The following is a 14,419-nucleotide window of genomic DNA, read 5'->3' on the forward strand; positions in this document are numbered from 1 at the left end:
TTAATAACATGTGGCACAAAACAAGCAAAGGAAGAATAAAACTTCCCTAAAACTCGGCAAAAGGGGGAAGAAATCCTTAAAATCGGTAAGGGGACCAAAATCTCTCAAAACCAGAAAGAAAGCCAAAACATCTTCACAAAATAAACAAGAATTGAAGATTGCTCACAAAAAAGCAACAAGGCCTATAAATTTCGGCCAATAATAGAAAGGTGGCTGAAATTAAAACACATAATATGCCTAAATTCTCCAATTGATGAATCAAGACACAAATTAAGGCCAAATCCATCTAAAGGCATGACTTTGGAATTTTATAAACACAAGGTCCCAAGGCACACATAGAGGTCGAAAATTACACATTGAGAAGAATCTCTGCACAAATCTTTGAAGACTAATACGCTGCCAAAGCTCTCTTCAAAAAATGCACAACCAAAGTCGAAGCTTTATGTCGACCAAAGCCGAAGCACTTCCTGAAGAATCAACAAGCACCTATGCCAATTCCTTCAAGACTTTGTTGCAAGCTTAAAACTTGTAATGACTTTCGTTTCAAGATCAAGTCACCAAGACCCTTGAATCAATGAAATCTAGCATCAACATCATCTTTGCCGCACCTTAAGGTAAAAATCATCCACGCATTGTTTCAAGCTCAAAACTTGGAGCAATCGTTCAACCGTTTGTCTGAGATCAAGTCATTGCGACCCTTGGATCAACAACATACACATCTACATCAAATTTGAAGATTGAATCAGAGGAAAATTGTAAACAGAGATTGTAACCTACAAATTCAAATCAATACAAATCTACATTGTACACGTGTTCTCGTTTCATTCGTTGCAAAATTTTCGTGTTTACAAATTTGGCACGCCTGGTGGAACTTCTCTGCCTCTTGTCTCTGTCTTCAAATCCACAAGAAACTTACATGGCATCAAGAAAGGATTAATATGTTCCCGTAACCAACACGAAGAACAAGTACATCCTTGCAGTAAGTGGTGGCACTTTGGGCGTTACAACTCGAAGCAAGCCAATAACTCTCTCTACCATGCTTACCACCCCTACATCAACTCTGATGAACAAGCAAGAGCACCCAAGGCATGAGCCCGTGATCACCATGGCCTCGCTAAGGGCGCCAAGGGAAGAAAGCCCAAGGAGGTACTCCAAGTCATTGACTTCTGATGCCGACTCAAGAAGTAGCTCGTATCTTGTAGCCATGCAAGTCATGACTACTGGTGCAACTTCTATCGAGGAACATCTGGCTCAAATGAATGAAGCAATTGCAAGGCTAACAAGGACTGTGAAGGAAAATGACTTGCAAATTTCCACACTTGTTAACCAACTGGAGGCGCAGCATGACGAAAAAGCTGACCACAACCCAAGGGTTGACCTACAAAAGAAGAAATTGGTGAAGATAAGGAGCATTCGATAAAAAAAAGTCGAGGATAAGCTGGACCAAGCAACGATGCTTATGTGATATCTCTCTATCCAGCAGCTGAAAGAGATGATCACTAACACTATCAAGGCGTAGTATGAAGGGAGCTCACATGACTCTGTGCTGTATTCAAAGCCTTACTCTAAGAAGATTGACGCCTTGAGGATGCCAAAGGGTTATCAGCCGCCAAAATTCATGTAATTCGATGGAAAGGGCAATCCCAAGCAACATATTGCCCATTTCATTGAAACTTGGAACAACGCTGGGACGGAAGGAAACTACCTCATTAAGCAATTTATGCGCTCGCTGAAAGGTAACGTCTTTGACTGGTACACCAACCACGAGCCCAAATCTATCAACAGCTCGGATCAGCTTGAAAGAGAATTCATCAACCGCTTCTATAATACTCATAGCATCGTAAGCATGCTGGAGCTGACAGGTCCAAACAGTGGAAGGATGAACTTGTCATCGGCTACATCAACAAATGGTGTTCATTAAGTCTGGATTGTAAAGATCGGCTTTCTAAAACCTCAACCATTGAGATGTGTGTTTAAGGCATGCACTGGGGGTTACATTACATCCTTTAAGGCATAAAACCGAGAACATTTGAAGAATTGGCAACTAGGTCCCATGACATGGAGTTAAGTATTGCTAATCATGGGAAAAAGAAGCCAATCATTGACTTTAAGAAGGATAAGGTGTTTGCTCTAAAGGTAGATATGATGGGGAAAAAGCCCTCAAATGAAGCTTTTTCCATCAATACTACCCCCATCAAAACCTCATCTGCACCCGTTAAAATCTCCTCCAAGAATAAGACGAATGAGATAAAGAGAGGTGAGTCTTCTCGCACCCAAGACAGGTACAAAAACACCTTGAGAAAGCTAAAGCAGAAGACGTATCATTTTCCAGACTTTGACGTGACCTGTTAGAGAAGAAGGTGATCAAGCTACCCAAATGTAAGCACCCTAAAGAGATGAATCGCGTTAATGATCCTAGGTTCTGCAAGTACCATCGTATTGTGAGCCATCCTATCGGCAAGTGCTTTGTCCTTAAAAAGCTCATCATAAAGCTGGCACAACAAGGGCAGATCAAGCATAACCTTGAAGATACGGCCGTAACATATACTACTACGATTACGTTTGGATCCTTCGATCTCGTGCTTCTCTAAGTAGCGCCTAACCACTCATGTTCATGCTCAAGCTACACGGCACCTTCTGCATAACCATCGTTGGGGGCAAGCGAGCAAGATGCATCTACCGACGATGAAAAAGGATGGACCTTGGTGACTTACAAAAAAAAGAAGGAAGCCAAGACCACAAACCACAAGGCTAAAGGTGGAACAAGGGAGAAAACACTGCCACGCAACAATAGGAAGCTCAAAATGAACGCCAGAGATACTAAGCCAACGTATGTAGGGGAACCTATGGAGCAATTGCCGCACATTCCCGTCTCCTTGTACGAGTACTTCCCAAATGACTTCTTCCAATAGTGCACTACCACTACCTGTCACATGGTTGAAGTGGATATCAAAGAGCCATCAAAAGGCAAAGATATTGCCATCGAGGAAGAGAATACCCTCATGTCCAAAGAAGACCTGCCAACATACTTTAGCATCAAGGAAGCACTACTATTGCCTAAAAAGATGCGAAAAGCACTAGTAGTGGTTTTGGTGAGCCCCGATGACCACAAAGTGCAAGAAAGCATGAACGAAGGATTGAAGCGTCGACCACATGAAAATGCCACATGCTGTGTCATCTATGATGCAATCAACATCACCGACGAAGACTTGTTCCTAGGGTCAAAGCCTTATAACCATCATCTTTTCGTCTCTGGGTACGTGAGAAAGAACAAAATCAACCGCATGTTTGTGGATGATGGGTCGGCCATAAACATCATGCCAAAGTCAACAATGACCACAATCGGCATCAAGGTGGATGAACTGTCCCGAAGCCACCTTCTAATTCAAGATTTTAACCAAGGAGGACAAAAAGCAATGGGTATGATCCGAGTTGAGATGACCATTGACGAATTCAAGTCAAGCACGCTATTCTATATGATTGACGTGAAAACTTCATATATCTTGCTCTTAGGAAAACCTTGGATCCATGAGAATTGAGTGGTGTCATCCACCCTCCACCAATGCCTAAAGTTTTACTGAGAAGGAGTGAAGGTGATACGAGGCGACACCAAGCCATTCACGGAAGCTGAATCACACTTCACGGATGCCAAGTTTTACATGGATGAGATATGGTGCCCGAAGCTCTTCCAAAAGAGATCAAATCCATAGGTAAAGTCGCATGTAAGAAACAAGAGTGGCAAGCTATGCCCAAGAAGCAAGAATGGGAAGCCGTGCCATCTTCAAGCAAGGACGGTGATGAGCTTGCCAAACCCATAACAACCAAAAGAAGTGTGACGTTCTCAAAAGGATCAAACACGCCCATTTTCCGATACATCCAGATGTTGAGAACAAAGAATGGGCAATCTTTGTTCAAAACTGGAACAAGCAAAGCTGACACACAGCTGCACAAAGATGATGTAAAGTTGCTCAAGACAAATGCGGTTTTACCTCTGACACAGCTAGACGACGCTAAAGTTTCAAAATCATCGCAAGGTTTTGTAAAACCCCTGCTGAAGGGGGTGGAACCAAGCTCTCTTCCAACTAAGAGGACCGAATAAGGTTTTTACCCAAATGCCTACAAACTCATGTCAAAGGCTAGGTACAATTTCACCACCTCTTTAAATCTTGGAAAAAAATGCAAACATTGTCAACAACAAAGAACGTAACCTCACTGAGACTCAAAAGAAGTTGTAGAAGCATGGTTACGGAGTTAACAACAATAAAGCTGGACTTGGTTTCACACCAAATACACCTGTGAAGATTTCAAGAAAAGCAAAAAAATGTTAGCGCTTAACATATCAGCGTAAGCGTTGAACAAGATCAAGATGAACCTAAAACCGTGCCTTGAATGTTAGTCTTCGATAGGCTAAATTGTTCAACACCCAGAATTTCGGCACTTGATCACATTGGTAATTAAGACCGAACTTCCGTCTTTAAACGGTTTAACAAGCCAACACCTTAAAGCTCTGTTGTCAAAAGGTTGTCAAAACCTAAGAAACAAAGCAACACAGCTAGCTCTCCTCCACAACGGTTGGCCTTGGAAAGACTTGAAGAAACCAAGAAGCCTTCTAGGAAGAGGAAGACAATGCCAAAGAAAGAAAAGCTCGACGGTCTAGCAGAAAAAACAACGTTCGAAGCCCGATTCCTTAAGGGATGAAACGTCAAACAACCTTGGAAGTTGACACAAAAGGACAACTGAAGGTAAAAAGGCACACTACCATCCACATTGGCCAATCTTCATGCCAACAAGCCCAAGAGGACGACACTAAAAATGAGGTCCAATAAGTTTTCCACATCACAATCCAAGAAGATAAAGAAGATGAAATCATGAGGAAGACATCATTACTGTGCCACCACAGCTAGAGGATGGGGACAAACCACGGTTGATGATCTTAATAAGCTTAACTTAGGCACAAACGAGGAACTGAAGCCTATCTTCGTAAGTGTACTACTAAGTACGGACGAGATCGAGGAGTATTACCAATTGCCAATGGAGTACAAAGTCGTCTTTGCTTTAACCTATAAAGAAATGCCCAGCCTTGACCCTACCATCGCCGTGCATCATCTTGCAGTCAAGCCTGGAACACGACCGATAAAGCAAACTTAAAGACGTTATCGATCCGAGCTCATCCCACAAATTCAGGTCAAGATTAACAAGTTAATCGAAGCAAGGTTCATTCGAGAGTTCATTCGAGAGGTGCAATACCCTAAATGGATCTCCAAAATTGTCATTGTCTTTAAGAAATCTGGACAAATACGTGTTTTTGTAGATTTCTGCGACCTTAACAATGATTGCTCGAATGATGACTTTCCCGTACCAATCATCGAAATCATGGTGGATGCAACCACTGGCCACGAGGCGCTATCATTCATGGATGGCTCATCTGGGTACAATCAAATCCACATGGCTCCCAAAGACGAGGAACTAACAGCCTTTCGCATTTCAAAAGGTATCTATTGTTACAAGGTAATGCCCTTTGGCTTGAAGAACGTTGTGGCTACATATCAATGTGCAATACAGAAGATCTTCAACGACATGCTAGACAAAAATGTAGAATGTTACATAGACGACATAGTTGTCAAGACCAAGAGTCCGATCACTTGAAGGATTTACGAATGGTGTTTGACAAACTACAACACTACAACCTCAAGATGAACCCATTGAAGTATGCATTTAGCGTCACCTTTGGGAAATTCCTCGACTTCATTGTCAAGCACCATGGCATTGAAGTGGACCAATCAAAGATTAAGGCCATTCAAATCATGCCCAAGCCAAAGAATTTACACGAGCTAAAAAGCCTACAAGGACGGTTAGCTTTCAATAGGTGTTTCATCTCTAACCTTGCTGGACGCTATCAACCCTTAAGTGAACTCATGAAGAAGGACGTTCCATCCATATGGGATGACGTTTATCGTAATGCCTTTGAGAGCATAAAAAGGTACCTGGCAAGCCCACCTATCATAAGATCTTCTGTGTCTGGAAAGTCATTCATCCTATACATTGTTGCACAAGAAGGTTCCACTAGAGCACTCTTGGCACAAGAAAATGAAGACCAAAAGGAAAAAGCACTCTACTACCTAAGTAAAATTCTCACTGGTGCTAAGTTCAACTACTCATTAATCGAGAAGATATGCCTTGCCCTAGTCTTCGTTGCAAAAATTAAGACACTACATGCACACTTACACCATTTACTTGGTTGCTAAAGCCAACCCGATCAAGTACATTATGTCCAAGCTGATTCTGACAGGGCGACTAGCTAAATAGGCGTTGTTTCTCAACCAACACGAGACCATCTACATCTCAGCTAAAGCAGTCAAGAGACAAGCGCTAGCAGACTTCCTTGTGGATCATCCAATCCCTGTTGATTGGAAAATATCTGACGACTTGCCTAACAATGAGGTGTTCTATGTCGACATCTTCTCGACATAGACAATGTTCTTCAATGGATCTGCACGAGCAGATGGAGGGGGGCAAGAGTACTGTTCACGTTGCCACAACGACAAGTACTCCCTTATTCTTTCTGACCAAGCGAGCTATGCTCCAACAATGTCGTTGAGTAACAAGCATTGATTCTTAGACTCCAAATCATGATCGACATGGAAATCACAACACTAAAAATGTATGGCGACTCCAAACTCAAAATCAATCAACTCTTGACTAAATATGAAGTGAGGAAAGATGATCTCGTCCCATACTTCCGGCTAGCAACTCAACTACTACAAAAGTTTGAGGCTGTGACGCTATAACATGTGCCAAGCAAAGAAAATCAAATGGTGGGCGATCTCGCTAACGTATCCTCAAGTATGGCGCAATGAGAAGACAAAGTTGCGGACGTGCCAGTTTGCCAAAGATGGGTGATCTCACTCGTTACTGAAATGTTACTAGATGATACAAACGTCATCTCAGTACTTCCAATCGACACTAAAGAGTGGAGACAGCCGTTGATCGACTACTTTGAGCATGGAAAGCTTCTAAATGATCCTAGACACCGCTCTGAAATACGTCGACAAGCACCTCTCTTCCTCTACTACAATGAAACACTCTATCGACGCTCTTTTGAAGGAATACTTCTAAGATGCCTAGGTAAAGAAGAAGCCAATCAAGCCATGGAAAAAGCACACTCAAGTGTATGCGGAGCCCATCAGTCTGGACCAAAACTACATTTCCAGCTCAAAAGAATGGGTTACTACTAGCCAAGCATAGTGAATGATTGCTTGGAGTACGCCAAAAGGTGCCAAGCCTGCCAATTCCATGCCAACTTCATACATCAACCACCTAAGACATTACATCTTATGGTTGCTTCATGGCCATTTGATGCATTGGGATTGGACGTCGTGGGACCAATCATAACAAAATCATATACGTGAGAAGATTACATCCTAGCCGCAACAGATTATTTCTCTAAGTGGGCTAAAGTCGTATCCCTAACGGAAGTCAAAAAGGAAAATTTTGTCCATTTCATAAAAAAAAAAACATATCATCCACCGATATGGTATGCCTCACTACATCATCACTGACAATGAAAAATAGTTATCCAATCAACTCATGGACTAGCTTTGCGAGAAATACAAGTTCAAGCAGCACAAGTATTCCATGTATCATGCTCTGGCCAATGATCTTGCAGAAACATTCAACAAAATGATGTGCAACCTTCTGAGAGACTAGCATGAAAGAATAAGCGAAGCACCTTGGGCATATAGGACAATACATAGAACTTCTACCCAAGCTACACCTTATGTTCTCGTATATGGCGTGGAAGCTGTTTTACCACTCGAAAGTCAGATCCCCTCACTAAGGATAGCTACACAAGAAGGCTTGACTAAAAAAGGAAAATGCAAAGCTACGACTTCAAGAGTTGGAAGAACTCAACGAAAGGAGGCTCGAAACTCAACAACACTTGGAATGCTACCAAGCACAGTTATCCAAGGCATTCAGCAAGAAGGTCCGCCCAAGGTCTTTTCAAATTGGAGATCTTATCTCTTCGCATTATAAAGGCCTATCATCACAACTCACATGACAAAAAGCAAGTTCACATCAAAATGAGATGGACCTTACATAATACAAGAGGTATACATCAAAGGCGCCTACTTAATCATCGCGGAAGACGGCTTAAAGATCGGCCCTATCAATGGAAGATTCTTGAAGTGCTACCACCCCTAAACCAAACAAGAAAAGCTCATTGCCTGCATGAGCCTAAACTACACATGGCACAAAGCTCCTCGCCTGCATGAGCCTAAACTGCACTGCACAATGCTCATTGTTCGCACAAGCCTAAAAGACGACACTCAATGCTCCTCGCCTGCACGAGCCTACACTGCATACACCACAATGCTCCTCGCCTGCACAAGCCTAAACTGCACACAACATAATGCTCCTCGCTCGCACGAGCTTAAAAGGCGACACTCAACGCTCTTGGCCCGCAAGAGCATAAACTGTGTACGGCAAAACAAAAAGCAAAATCACTGTCAAAACCGTCAAAACCATCAAAAAAGCAATCCATCATTCATTTGAACTATGTCATGACTTGATCCCTTCTCAACCGAGGGTATGTAAGCAACTTGAAACTTCAAAACTTCAAGTACATTCACATCATCAACAAAAACACAAACACTTTGAAGAATAAAGAGCAAATTCAAGAATGTGAATACTTTATTTCTTTAAAGGAAGAATTCGGCTACAAATCCGTACTACAAAATGAGCAAAAAAACAAAGAAGGCTTCTCTAGTAGTCGACAAGGTGCTATTCCAAGTCATAGCTCCGCTACGGATGTGATCGCCAAGAAGCTCAAACAAAGCAGGTGGATTGTCACAAACATGGTGCGAAGGATTCAAAATAAGAATCCTCGACGTGCGCGCCTTCTTTTTCCTATTCAGACGGCCACAACTTGATATGCATCGAGTTGTCTTTTGTAGGAAGAACAAGCGCCTTAAGGCCGGTCAACGACGCATAAAGTTTCAACGTTGTTCAACTATCTTGCGAATCGCCTTCCTTCACAAGAATGGTGATGGTATTGCTCTTAAAGCACTTGAAAAATACCACGGCTGCAATGAAATAAAGAAAGAAAGAAAAGACAACGTAAGCACAAGGTAGGACGATAAGAAAAACAAAGAAGAAAAAAAAATTTACTTCGCTAAAGCAAAAGACATGCGAGACAAACCTCGTAAGCGTTGAAGGATAACGATGACAAAGTCACAACGACGAAAAGAAATCAACCAAAAAAGCTTGAAGAGCACAGCAAAGAGGGTAGCTACAAGACGGTCATTCAACTCACGTTACAGTAACAAAGAAAACCAAAATACTACTCAAATCGATAGGGATTACGCAAGCAGTTTCTTGGACTGCACGACAAAGAGGGCAACTACAAGATGGTCATTCAACGCACGCTGTAGTAGCAAAGAGAACCAAAATGCTATATAATCGCACTACACAACCCTGCAGCGATTACGCAAGTAGTTTCTTGCACTGCATGGTAATGTCACCACCTAGGGAAAACTATGACCAAAAGGCACTACACAGTGCAAACCCACTGTAGTCTTTTGCACAGCACCACACAGTAAAAAGTGACGCACTGGAACAAGCTCCAAGCAAGTAGCCCACGGCAAGCACAGCAGCAAAAACCCACGGCAAAGCACATCAGCAAGCACACGACAAGGGTAGGAATTGTGAAAAAATACACACCTGTTGTCCTATAAATAAGGGGTCAATTGCTTCCTAAATGCATACCCAAATAGCAAAAGGAAAATCAAAACAAGGAAGCACATTCCAACCAAAAGAATGAAGCAAATTCCAAGCAAAAAATGGAAAATTTCAACCAATCTGCGCAAGCAAGACGTTTTTGGTGATAATTCGACTTTTCGGAAAAATTTTGATGCAATGCCAATTAAAGAAGGAAGCTAAGAGGCTGATGATCATTCTATCCAAATTTCATAATTTTCCCTAAAGCCAAACCCTCCAATTTTCGAAGTTAATCCCGTAGAAGTTGTTTTCCCGTCAGGACTGAAAAATGATGAGTTGAAGGCTTTCCCGATTTTTCCTAGTGGTGTGCGATATATGCTTGAAAAGATAAGAGATAAAGCTACGTTTCCCATATTTTTACAGAATATTCCAAAAAAGAAATCGACCTCAAACTTGGTATGCAATTCAGATGACGTGTTTCCCAAACCAACCAGGGAATACATGCTGTTTTTGCAACAAAATCAGCAAGGAAGAGAAAAGGAAAAAGAAAAAAAAACTAAGGAAAAGGCTTCAAATTTTCAAAAACAACACAGGAAAGAACCCCTCATTGCCGTGGAAAACAAAAGGGGTAAGAAAAAAAAACACCCTCCTTACTGTGAAAAAATAAAAAGAGAAAGGAAAAAAAGTACATCCTACTTACCCAAGGACAAGCATTAAATCTTTCCAAAACTTTGAAGGAAATCACCAAGGCTTTCCAATACTTTGAAGGAAATCACCCTGATTACCAAAATTGAAGAAGATTCCTACCTAAGGAAGGAAAAACATTTTCTCCTACAACCACAATAAGTATGTGCTGATTTATCCATTTCCAAAAACTTTCTTTCAAGATCAAGCCTCTACGGCCCTTGAAGAAAAGTTTCATTTCTTGCAAGATCAAGCCTCTAAGGCCCTTGAAGAAAAATTTCATTTCTTTCAAGATTAAGTCTCTACAACCCTTGAAGGAAAATTTCATTTTTTACTCAAGATCAAGCCTCTACGGCCCTTGAAGACAATTCTCATTTCATTCAAGATCAAGCCCCTACGGCCCTGGAAGAAAATTTTCGTTTCATTCAAGATCAAACATCAACAGCCCTTGAAGAAATATTCCGTTCAAGAAATATGCCTCAACGGCCCTTGATGAAATTGATCACTTCAATTTAAGACCAAGCCTCAATGGCCCTTGAAGAAATGTTTGGTTCAAGAAATACGCCTCTATGGCCCTTGAAAAAAAAACTAATTCAAGATCAAGTCTCGACGACCCTTAAATTAACACATTCATATTGCAGGACTTCAAAACATGTCTCGTACATGTGACAAGCACATGCCTATAACGCGCCTTGAAGTGGGGGCATTTGTAGACATGTGAATTTTGTTACATGCAAATGATGCATCATAAAGCTCCACGTGGCATATGACTCATCACAAATGGATAAGTCCTCAATAACATGTGGCACAAAACAAGCAAAGGAAGAATAAAACTTCCCCAAAACTAGGCAAAAAGGGGAAAAAATCCTTAAAATCGGCAAAGGGCCCAAAATCTCTCAAAACCAGAAAGAAAGTCGAAACATCTTCACAAACTAAGCAAGAATTGAAGGTGCTCACAAATAGGCAACAAGGCCTCTAAATTTCGGCCAATATGAAGAAGGTGGCTAAAATTAAGACACAAAACATGCCTAAATTCTCTCATGGATGAATCAAGACACAAATCAAGGCCAAATCCATCCAAAGGCATGGCTTTGGAAGTTTATAGATACAAGGTCTCAAGGCACACATAGTGGTCAAAAATTACAGATTGAGAAGAACCTTTGCACAAATCTTTGAAGACTAATACGCTGTCAAAGCTCTCTTCGAAGAACGCACAACCAAAGCTGAAACTTTTTGTCAACCAAAGCTGAAGTACTCCTTGAAGAATCAACAAGCACATGTGCCGATTCCTTCAAGACTTTGTTGCAAGCTCAAAACTTGTAACGTCTTTCATTTCAAGATCAAGTCGCAAAGACCCTTGAATCAACAAAATCTTGCATTAACGTCATCTTTGCCGCACCATGAGGTAAAGACCATCCACACATTGTTTCAAGCTCAAAATTTGAGCAATCGTTCAACCGTTCATCTGAGATCAAGTCATCGCGACTCTTGGATCAATAACCTATGCATCTACATCAAATTTGAAGACTGAATCAGAGAAAAATTTTAAACAGCGATTGTAACCTACAAATTTAAATCAATACAAATCTACTTTGTACAAGTGTTCTCATTTCATTCGTTACAAAAATTTCGTGTTTACACCAACCACTTGTTCAACATGAAGAAGAACACAAATGAGTCACTACGTGATTACGTGAAAAGGTTCAAAGTAAAGAAGGCAAAGATAGCCAGATGCGACAACTCGATAGCAAGCGCAGCCTTCTAAAAATGACTCCCAACAGACCACCCACTATTTGGAGAGTTAATCATGAAAGAATATCTAACTCTGCCAGACTCTTTCGCTCTGGCAGAGAAGCATGCACTTTAGGATGAGGCACGGTGAGCAGACAAAGTGCCCGAGCAGCTTCGAAAAGAGTCGGTAGTGGCTTAAAAGAATAAGGACACGAAGCAGTACAACAAAAGTAGGCAGGAGGCCAAGCGTAGGGATTGACCCACAACTAAAGAATCCAAGAACTACTCTAAGTTCTTGATCCTGATTCACCAAATCCTCTGCGACATCAAGAGAGAACCATGGTTCAAGTTGCCGAAGCAATCAAAGTGAGATACTTCCAAGTTGGACCACACCAAATTTTGCGCATTCCACCGAGGTCCCGGTCACACAACTGACGACTGCTACACTTAGAAGAACTACCTAGAAAAGCTAGTGAAAGAAGGCAAGGTCGACATATACTTGGACAACTCAGCTGTGCAGCCTAGAATGAACGTGGATGACGGTAAAAAACCACCTAACAAAACGATTCAGATTAACGGTATCTTCGCCGAATCTGAGCACTTGGGGGCCACCAACAATTCAAAGAAGAGGAAATTCCAGCATGCTCTACTAGTCTCGCAAGTCCAAGCAGTCGACACCCAACCTGGACCCATAATTGGCTTCACCGAGCAGGATGCTGAAGACATCGATTTCCCACACGATGACACACTGGTGGTATCTGTCTAACTAGCCCATGCCATAGTTGACAGAATGATGATTGACAATGGAAATGCAGTTAACCTACTTCAGCTTTCAATAATTCAGTAGATGGGCCTGGAAAGCACAATTATACACTTAGCAGAGGTACTCACCGAATTCAACAGACACACCTCGACTGCCATCAGCCACATCATACTTAATGTGAAAAGATCGCTAATTATCTCAAAGCAGACGTTCATAGTAGTAAGCGACCAGTTTCCCAACAATGGGATTCTATGGAGTCTTTGGCTAATAAAGTTGGATGTCGTCACTTCTGTCAAGTATCGAAAAATCTGATTCCACATCTGATAGGAGCATATTTATGCGACTGAGTTAGCTTGTTCTCATGCATTTATGTTGTTATTTCTTAGTTAATTATGTATTTTAAACTATTTTCGTGTGTTTGTAGGTCCATAGGCCTTATAAAGCAATAAGATACATTTTGGAGCAGTTTTGGGCTTGGAATGAATAGCACATGCATGGAGCAAGGTGGATGGACGAAATTGAAGACTAAAGAAGCTAGGAATGTGTTAAAGAGAAAGAAGAATTAATGTAAAAAGGACAAAGAGCTCAGCCACAAAAGGGTGTCACTCCACCATTCACCTTTCCATCATTGTCGTGCACCACCATTGCACTCCCTTTGGATTCCTATGCCGTGCATCATCATCCATGTTCCCTCTATTGACTCATTTGTTGCATCATTCCACTTTCTTTCCTTTGTCTACCATGTGCACAATATCATTTCACCTCCTTGCACTCATTGATGCACCACTTACTCACCTTTCCACCCATGCCATGCATAATCACCCTTATCCCTTTCATTATTTCAGATTTCATGCATCATTACATTGAATCATTACACTCAATTGCTACACCATTCCTTGTTCCCTCCATCATTTCAGATTTAATGGATCATAACATTGAATCATTGCACTCAATTGCTACACCATTCCTTATTCCCTCCATCATTTCAGATTTCATGGATCATTGCACTCAATTGCTACACCACTCCATGTTCCTCTCCATTTCCATGCACTTCCTCTATAAAAGGAAGTGTGTGTAACATAAATTGAGTTCATACTGGGTTAGATCATTCACTCCCATTTCAACGCAACCTTCATCCAAACACATCCATTCATCTTCATATCCATTCCTCCATACAAACAAACCTTCAAACACTCACCAACACCTTGTGCCCTAGCAAAGGAAGGGAAGGAAAATGCTTGGACGTGCTTGCTATCCAACTTGAATCGTTGGAGCGTTTAGGTGTTTTCTTTCTTTTGTTTCTAATGTTTAAATTCATTTCCTTTCGTTTTGTTGTAAATATGAGTGGCTAAACCCCTCTTGGCTAGGGTTTATTTCAAAGCCATGATTATGTGTGCAATATAATTTGATAAATTACAGTTATGAACTCTTGAATCGTAAATGCAATTGGCTTAACTATTTGATTGATAACTTATTTGTATTTGTTAATTAAGGGTCGACACTTAATTGGCATGCATAAATCTG

This window comes from Malus domestica, chromosome 15, assembly GCF_042453785.1.
Source record: "Malus domestica chromosome 15, GDT2T_hap1".
Classification (NCBI taxonomy): Eukaryota; Viridiplantae; Streptophyta; class Magnoliopsida; order Rosales; family Rosaceae; genus Malus; species Malus domestica.